Source organism: Gossypium hirsutum, chromosome A03 (assembly GCF_007990345.1).
Source record: "Gossypium hirsutum isolate 1008001.06 chromosome A03, Gossypium_hirsutum_v2.1, whole genome shotgun sequence".
NCBI lineage: Eukaryota > Viridiplantae > Streptophyta > Magnoliopsida > Malvales > Malvaceae > Gossypium > Gossypium hirsutum.
In genome coordinates, this window is record NC_053426.1 from 16,567,938 (window position 1) to 16,578,052 (window position 10,115).

At 32.2% G+C, this 10,115-nt stretch overlaps 1 non-coding gene across 1 annotated transcript; it reads left to right on the forward strand.

The window, feature by feature from the left end:
- Positions 1 to 318: 318 nt before the first annotated feature.
- On the forward strand, positions 319 to 390 carry TRNAE-UUC (transfer RNA glutamic acid (anticodon UUC)). The gene has a single exon. It is a non-coding gene; the product is annotated as a tRNA-Glu (tRNA).
- Positions 391 to 10,115: the final 9,725 nt, after the last annotated feature.

The window sequence follows — 10,115 nt, forward strand, 5'->3', positions numbered from 1 at the left end:
TAAAATTGACCACTTATTTAACATGAGTGACTGAAATAACAAATTTTTAAAATGAATGACCAAAATAAAAGCACAGATAAACTTGGATGACTAAATAGATAGTTTACCTATTAATTTTTTTTTTGAAATTATTTGAAGATTTTTTATTTTTAATATATATTTAATATGTATTTGAAGTTTACATTTTAAGGCAAGGAATTAATTTTTTTAAACATGGTCTTTATGTTGAGTTTCTATATAAAAGAATGAGTAGAAGCTCTGGAGCTGGTCAATTTTAATTGTATTTTTTAAAAACTGCATAGATCCCCTCCCAAATATTCCATTGTCGTCCAGTGGTTAGGATATCTGGCTTTCACCCAGAAGACCCGGGTTCAATTCCCGGCAATGGAAATAATTTTTAATTTTTATGTTATCTGGCTTTTATCCAGAGGATCTGGGTTCAATGCCCAATAACCGAAAGCATTAATGCAGTATTTTGAACTGGCTCTTCAGTCATTCGGCTACTATATTTTGTTTCTTAAAATCATTTTATTTGGTTGTTGAATTAAAAAAAATATTTTAACTATTTATTTAATTTTTTTTATTTTTTTTAGTAATTGAACTTGTATTATTTATTAAACCATTCTAAATGGATGGAAAAGTTAACGTTTGCTAATTTTTTTAAAAAAAATTTAAAATTATTAAAAATATTTATTTATAAATTTAATAATTTTATGAATTTTTAAAAATTTAAAATTAGTTAATTATTGATGTGACAATTCATATATATATTACATCAATAAAGTTAACGGGCATTAATTTTTCTATCTATTTTAGAATAATTTGATAATCAATGCAAGTTTAAGGGTTAAAGGAAACGGAAAATTAAATGTAATGCTAAAATAAATTTTTATACTTTTAAATAATTTAAATAACTTTTATGAATTTTTAAATTTTAAAAATTAATAAATTGTTGATATGGCAATTCATGTGTATATCATATCAACAAAATTTTTATCTATTTTAGATAATTTAACAAACAATGTAAATTTAAAAACTAAAAGAAAAAAATAAAATAAAATACTAAAATATTTTTTTTGTAAAATTAAAGTACCAGATAAATTATTATGTCCTAAATAAAAGTATTTTAATAGGCAGCTGTTTAGTAATTAAGCTGATGGCACTATTTAGAATCCATAACAAAATTATTTATCAAATGTCTCGATATATATTTCCAGGTAACATAGGATGAAAATAATAATTTATATATATATATTTGAATATTTAGGTCTGTTTGAACATCTCAATTTATATTTGCGGTAAATTTTTAGGTAAAATAGGATGGTAATGATAAATTTTAGGCACATTTGGTTTACTGGAATTGAATAAAGTTGTAATGAAATAAAATTGTAATTAATAAGTCAATTATTTAGTTGAATGAGATAGATATTATAATAGCATAAGGAAAAAAAACTGAACTGACCATAATACTCTTAGTAGAATTCTTTTTGAGCAGATAATTATTGTTATTGCTATTAAATTTTAATAAGATTATTATTAAATATAATTTAACAATAAATAATTTAATCATATTTTAATATAATAATGATTAAATATAAATTAATAAAAATAAGATATATAATTTAAAAACATTCTTACTATATATTTTTAATATATAAAATATTTTATTTTAAATTATAGGGTAAATATAAAATTAGTACTTGAACTTATCAGTTTTTCCAGATTGGTATTAATGGTTCTTTTTTTTTTGTCCCAGATTGATATCTAAATTTTTTTCCATCAACTAAATCAGTACCCAAGTCTACCGCTGTTAATTTTTTGTTGATGTGACAACGTTAGCCAATTACGCGCCACCTCATGGCATCCTATTGTAACTCTTTTTTGTTTTTATTTTATTTTTTATTTTCATTCTTCCCTTCTCTTTCTTTTTTTTTGGCATGCTTCTACCCTTTTGATAGCAAGATAAATTCGTATTTTTAATATATTTATTTTTGGTTAATTATTAAATAAAATGCTATTAAATTTAGATTTTTCTTACAATGAATGAAGGTGGTGTGCCAGATTTAAACTCTTACAAAAAAGGGCTAAATTAGAACAAAAAGCAAAGAGGATGGCTTGATTGAAAGATTAAAGATTCAAAGATGATTGGATAAAAATTAAAGGGTTGAAGATTTTTCTAAAAGTAGTGACTGGATAAAGGTTGAAGGATTTTTGATATTGTTACAACTATGAACTATGTAATTAGTTTAAATTCTAGTTTAAATTTGATTTTTAAATTCAGAATTATTTAGTGATGATTTTTAAGAAAAATCTTGCTAAATTTTAGCACTAAAAGTGTGTATAAATACCTAATAGCTATAACCAATTGAACACACTTTTTTACCTTGGCATTTAATAAATTCTTTTTTTTCTCCCCTTCCCTGCGCCATCTTCATCCTGCTAATGCTATTCTTTTTTATTTTTTTACTTTCAATCTTTTGGTTTAATTCCCTTCCAAGGCCCTTCCTCTTTTCATCACCCACAATTCCACAAATCTATTTTCAAAACATGATTTTTTCCATGATTAACTAAACTACTTTTAGCTTTAGACTGAAAATTATTCCAACAAAACAATTGTGAGATTCGAACCCACTCAAAAAACCCCTCAATGCAGTATTTTCTATCTTTCTGGTATATGGGATAGTACAAATTTGTCCTTTAAAGTTGATTCAGCTTCAATTCAAAAAGTGCACGTTGGGTTGGAGTTGTTTGGCTTAGAGTGGGGAAGATAAATTGGTCGTGTTGTGTTTGAATTCCTGGGAACAAATTGGTATGTCTAGGTGGGAAAAGCCGGTTGGATTTCGTCAAGGGAGATAGAGATCAGATTTAAACGACCCACACAATTGAGGCTGTTGATTTGAGTTGGGCTTTTCAAATCGCAAGGCTATCGAAATCTTAAATTGCGAATACGTGTATCGCAGTTAGAAGTTTGGCAAGAGTCAGTTTGCAGGTCGTATTAGGATTGACTACATAAGGAAAAGTTGGTGATCAGGACGTTCTTGGTCGTTATAACCAACTTATTGCTTGGAAGGACAAATCTATTTCAAGGATCGATTCAAGATTAGAGTACACCGAGGCTACAGCTAAGCTTAAAAATATTTTATTTACCAATTTATTTTTTAAAATTTATTTTTGTATTTTTGAAATTATTTTTATTTTATTTTTTTACACTTTATATTTTCTTTATTTTATTATCTTAATCAATTTAAACCCCCCATTTTTTTTAGAACTACTACGCACAAGTAGTGGGCACGACTGTAGCCACGACAATGAATCTAGTCACAATAAAAGGCAAAATTAGTAACCAGTCCCTGTGAATTCGACCCTACTACTCTGTTTCAATTTATTGTTATATTTGTCGTAAGAATTTATATTTTGTGGTTTCGTCGCCCATCACCTTCTTCATCTTTTTCTTTCTTTTGTCAAACCCTTTTCCCTAAAATTTCTCTCACTTTCTCAATATCTAATCACCACCAAAATCACATATCTTAAACCTCTTTTATTTTCCTCCCCTGCCACCATCAACCAACTCCCACCTCTTAAATTTAACTTCATGTCTATTATATCCTCAATCATAATTTAATTTTCGATTTTATTTTTCAGTTTATTTTATAATTTAATGGTGGATGATGAGTTTCCTGTACAAGACATGAGCTTTTACGATACTATTCCATTGATGAATAGTTTTTGTTTACATGTTGATGTTGAACAAAACCCAAGTTTAAATCTAGAGACTCATAGTTTTTACACTCATAAATTGATTTTAAAAAATATATATTTATATAATTATTTTTTGTAGAGAATGGTTTTTGGAATGAACTGTGAACATTATTTGAACCAGAAAATCAAAAGCTTTTGAAAGTTAACAATGGTGGTCACTTTGGAGACCAAAGATTAATGAAGGAGAAGAAGGATAATGTAACGCCCAATTTTCGGGAATTCTGTGAATGTTGGCATAGGTTTAATTATGTTAGTGGGCCTCTAGAAGGCCCAAGCTTAAGATAGAACCCGATAATTTTAGTTAATTTTTGTTCCATAAGAAAAAGGGGGTGAAATTATGAAATAGGACCTATGTGAAAATGTTTGAAAATGCTATAGGCTAAATTGAAGTGGCCAAATAAATAGGAGTGCAAAATAGGAGGATTTGCATGACAAACCTCTCATTTTACATGAAGTGGCCAGCCATCATGTTGTTGTAGACAATATGAGCACTTGATATCCATAATTCATGGTACAAATTGATAATGGGTTAGGTAAATGTTCCATGATAATGGATTAGGTAAATATTCCATGATAATGGGTTAGGTAAATGTTCCATGATAATGGTTTAGGTAAATGTTCCATAATGGGCATTTCATGTCTTTTGTATTAAAGAATTAAATAGATGAAATATGAAATTTTATTAAAAGAAAAAGGGGTGAAAAGAACAAAGTTTTGTCCATCTTTGTTCATCATAGCAAAAGTTAGAGAAGAGAAAGGAGAGGAGAAAGCTCTTGAATGTTCGGTCACTTGGGGAAGAAAATTGAAGGTAAGTTCATGGTAGTTTGCTTCTATCTTGATGTTCATGAGTTCTTCTTAATTTTACCTTAACTCTTGAAGCATATTTTGGTTTTTGGTTGTGTTGTGAGCATTTGGTCATGAATTAAAATGAAGGAAATGGTTGTTGTTTCATGTTCTTTTGATGAAAAATGGAAGATAGGTGAAGTTGAGCCAAACAAATGAGCATGCATGTGCCTTAGATGCTAAGGGGAAAAATCAGCTAACATGTTGTGCTTTAAAATGATGAAATAGAGACTATACTTAAGTAAACTCATAGATATGTGATGATTGATTGGTGATATACATGTTTAAATAACATGCATGCAAGTTATGTGTGAAAGAGTGATTTGGTAATAAATCTGCTTGGGACAGCAGCAGTAACGTGACTTTGGAAAATCACCATAAATTGTGAGAGATGAGTTAGAAGGTGAATAAATTATGTAATTAAATCTTAATGAGTCTAGTTTCAAATGAAATAAACAAGAACATATTTTGAATTCTGTACAATGAGAAATTTGATTTGTAATGAAGAGTGGTCAGATTAGTCAAACAGTGAAACATGGGAAACTTTAAGAAAAATCTGGTATTGATTGGCCAAACCAAAAATTCTGAAAATTTTATGGATATAAGATATATGAGTCTATTTTCAGATAAAATTAACGGAACTTGATTTGGAGTTTCGTAGCTCCAGTTATAAATGATTTAGTGACTGTTGCTCAGGAAGACAATTTGCAGTGAAATTATGATTATGTGGTAAACATTGACAAAAATTTGTTAATGAGTTGCTTATTGATTTCTTATAAGCTTACTATGATCTGTAGGTGTGGTTGGCCGAATATTGTAAGGGGTTAATACGTAGTTCGTATTTAAATAGTTAGATTAATGTGTTAGTAATCCAATTGTAGGTAGTTCGTGTGTGGATCTCGTCAGCATATCGTCGCAAACAGGTGTGTAACTAACACCCTCTTTTTTAGTCTAGATCGGCAAAAGTCGAAAAGCTGAAATGCCGAAAACCGGTATTTTGTAGATTTGCGAGTGTGCGAATGCTCGTGAGGTAAATCGATTAATGTTTTTGGTAAGCTGCAAAATTTGGACTGCAAAGTGCATGATTTCTGTGCCCTCGATATTTTTGGGCTTAATGGGCCAAAATTGGAATGATGGGCCAACGGGCCCAATTCGATAAGAACCCTCGGTACGTGATTCTGTTAGTACGTGAAAAGTAGGAATATGCATGAAAAACCCTAAAATAGATAAATTACTGAAATACCTTTAAAAGTGGAAAATTACAGTTTTACCCCTAGTAGATAAATTATCGAAATACCCCTAGGGTTAAATTGACCTAAATGCATGTTTGACTGTTGTTATTTACTGCATGCCATGTTGTTATTATCTGATGCATATATTGACGGAGGAAGTACTGAAAGTGGCTTGTCCACGTACGGGAGGCTTTGCTTCAATTTACTGTTAACTGAGCAACAAGGCTGCAACTGTGGAGTGTTGGGCTGGGTGGGTTGAGCTATTCCCCACATGGAGTGTAGGGCTGGTACGGGTGGAGTGTAGTGGTTGGTGGGTTGAGTAGTCTCCCCAAATGGGCTTACATATGTTATTGATGTTACATGTATTTTGAAATGGGCCTATGGGCCATACTGTTATCTGAATAAGGAGCTAAGGCCCAGTTTATTGTAATCTGAAAAGGGCTCTGGTCTAGTACCACTGTTACCTGAATGGGCTTAGGCCCAATAGGCTTGAGCTGACTTGGGCTTTGAATGGGTTTTCCTTACACACTGAGTTTCCCCAAACTCACCCCTTTTATTTTCATCCACACAGGAAATCCCCAACCATAGTGGGCCTGGAGATGTGAGGGAATTCGGAGTGGCCACCCGTTCTGAAAGTTTGGTTTTCTTTTGGTGAACTGGACATCCTATTATTTACGTTGAGGTTTGGGTTTTTAAATGTAATAAGGCCGCTTAATTATTTTTGATGGTTTTAATATGTATTACTAAGATAGGTATTACTTATTTTAACTGTTGAAATTGGATAGCTTTAGGGCGCATTTTCAAAAAAAAAATAACAATTGATTTCAAAATAACACGACAACAAGCAAAGCTTCCGCAATGAAAGTATTTTCCAAAATTAATCACTTTTCCTAAAAATGACTTAATCAAATGGGTTTCCTAGAAATATACATGACGTTAAGGTGTGGCAATGGCGGTGTGCATGTCTAGGATTGGATCCGAAGGGAGCTTGGTACTTAAGTAGTCCGATAGACTCACCTCCTCTTTTTCGGTTTCCTACCTGGTGCACAGCTTCCATTCACTTTAACCTATAATGAAATTATCTTTTAAAACACTAAGTTGGTTTTTCTGGATCAACAATATAAAATGTTTTGAACGCTTCGATGTGGCATGTCGGATCCGGCCATAACGTCTGGGCCGGGTTTGGGGTGCTACAGATAAAAATTTCAATAATGCAAAAATGTTGTCCAGGGAAATTATTTCACAATATTTTTATATGCCAATAACAAAAGCTGCTAAAGAGCTTAATATAGGGTTAACATTATTGAAAAAAAGTGTAAGGAACTTAATTACTTTTTAATAGTTTACAAACCCTAATCCAACTATCTTTTTTTCTTTCTCATATTTTCTCAGGAAACAAAGAGAAAAATTAAAAAAAGAGAAAAAAAATTGACTGTAAAAATCCAAAAAAGATGATGAACCCAAGACTCAAAATATAAAACAAAGATAAATCCAAAATCTAGAAGCTAAAAAGAAAGCAATGTAAACAATTTTTTTTTGTTCTTTCTCATATTTTCTCAGGAAACAAATAGAAAAAAATCCAACTACCCAAAAATTTTATTGGGTAATTTGGATCTTTGTAACCCGAATTTGAACCCACTTTTGAAAATCAAACCTAGTACCTTCTAAGTCGAACAAAGAAGCAACAACAATAGCAGAAGGTGAAGGAGAGGAATCGAAATCAGCCATTGAAAGCAAACATGTTTAGCAAAGAAAAGGCGAGAAAAGGAAATTGGGAAGAAGAAAGGTTACAAGGAAAATATAATGCCCTGCTTAATTTATATATGTTTCTGTAAATATTTGACACAACTATGTATCTGCTTCAGTGGTTAAGTGTTTTATGTGTGTGTGAGGTATTGGGTTCAAGTCTCCTTTTTGCCAAAATATTGTTATTTTAGACTCAAGCTTTATCCTTGTCAAATGGGCTTATATAAAATTTTATGTTAATCGATATCAAAATGAGTCTGTTGGTTCGAGTGGTAAGGGGGTCAGTATGTTGGAGGTCTTGTGTTAAAATCCCAGTGTTAGCGAGAGTGTTAAATTTTGCTCAGTTGTTTGATAGAGTTTTGCTAGAGCTAAAAATATGAGGTGGTTGCGAGTTAGTGGGATAAAAATTAGGGAATAGGGAGGTTATCAGATTTCCAATTTTGTTTAATTTTTGTTTTATTTTTTTCTCTAAAACCTCTTTTCTTGACGTTTTTCCTCTCCCCCTTGTCTTCCACTTTCAACTTTTTTTGGTTTCCTTCTTTTGGTTACTGTCATGTTCTCATTCAATTGAGTTTCAGTGAAAGCCAAAAGTGTATTCTGTTGACACCACACGAGCATGTGCCTGGTCATGTGGTTGGCCGTGTGTGAGACACGGCTGTGTGATCAACCAGGGCATGGCGGTGGGTAAGACACAGCTGTTTAGTGGTGTGAGTGTGGCCATGTGGGCCACACAGGCTAGGCCAAGTTGGGCATGTGGGTTTTGAGCCAGGCCATGTGGGCCACACGGGCAAGGCCAATCTGGGAGTGTGGGCCACACTTGCGTGTGGGCCCATAATTCTGTAATTTTTCCTAGGGTTACACTGGTCGTTCCGATCGACTGTGGGCTTACCGTAGGGTCGGTAAGGGCTAACCAAACCCTGAAATTATGTGATCTGATATTTTGCTCTGAGTAGGACATTGCTATGCATGTCTGATTATTCTGATAATTATATATATGACATCCGTATATGAGTATGTTATGCATGGGTTTACTGTATCTGTTATATCTGTATCTATGACTAGGGTGGATTTTGCATATGTGGAGGAAGTATTCTGTATGACAACCTTCGCCAATATTCTAGTAGCTTGGCTGCATATTATCTGATATGTGTCGTAATGACACAATATAGTGTGTAGGGATGGGTGGGTGCTTTTAACCTTACATAGTGTGATAGGATGGTCAGAGTTGGTGTGTAGAGGATAGGGGTAGGATTCTGTATATCTGTTCTGCATATCTGATTCTGTTCTCTGAAACTGTATCTGTAAAATACGTAAGTGCGAATCTGAATCTGAATCTGATTGTGTATGCATACTTGTACGAATTGCATGTCTATTTCTGTTGGGTTACACACTAAGTTTACAAAAATTCATATCTATTTGTCTGTTCTGTTTAAGTAATCCACAAACTTAAGTGTATTGGTGTGACGGGCCTCACGGTCACCATGAGTTCATAACCTGTTGAAGTTTGTGGTTTTATTTTAATTTAAGGACTATTTCTGAAGTTTTGTAATAATTGGACTCTTTGGACTATTTGGTTTAATTTCGGGATTTGGATTTTTGTTTAAACATTTTATTTGCGATGGATATCTAAAACCACTGTTTTTACTAAAACAAAGGTTTTCCAAATTCTGAATAGGATTTTCAAAAATAATATTTACTATAACTTCCGCTGTAAATCACATTTTGGCAAATAAGTTAATTAAATAATGCTTTTGACAATAGATATAAGTGAATATGAATTATAAAGTCGGAATGATTTATCTTAACGAATCTGTTTTCAAAACCCTTCTTTGTGACATCTCCAGATTCGGCCATAATGTATAAGCCGGGTTTGGGGTGTTACATAGAAGAGAAAAGAAAAGACATAATTGCATAAAATACCCTCAATGTTTAGGGGTTTTTGGGTTTGAGCCCTTAACCTTTTTTTATTTACACTCTCAATGTTACGATTTTTTTCAAAAATCGGCCCAATTTTAATAGTAAACGTGAGTTGACCGTCAATCAAATGGCAAGTCAACGAAATAGCCTATGTGGCATGCCACATAAGCACGATATCTTAGATGACGTCATCAAAATATTTTTTTTCATTTTTTTCATCTTCATTCTTTTTCTCTATTTCTCTCTTCCTCTCTAACTGCTTGGGTTTAAATCAGTTGTCAATTTCGATCGGTAATGAACCAGTGAAGAAGTTTCTAAAAATATCTAATATTTTTAATGTGGTTCAAACTGGTCAACCAAGATGGAAAACCGCCATGGATATGATTCTCATGAAGGTCCAAAACCTCCATAGCCGACATTGTAAAGCAACTTCTATTATCTCGTGGCTTAATAACTTCAGTGAACTCATTGAATCCAAGTTTTATGGTCTTCAATGATGCCATTTTATTCCCTGAAGATTTATAGAAAATAGTTTTCGATACTAGATTGGAAAGTCTGTTATGCTATAGAGCAAGCACTTGAAGATTCGAAATGACGACGATGCTTCCTGGAAGTAGT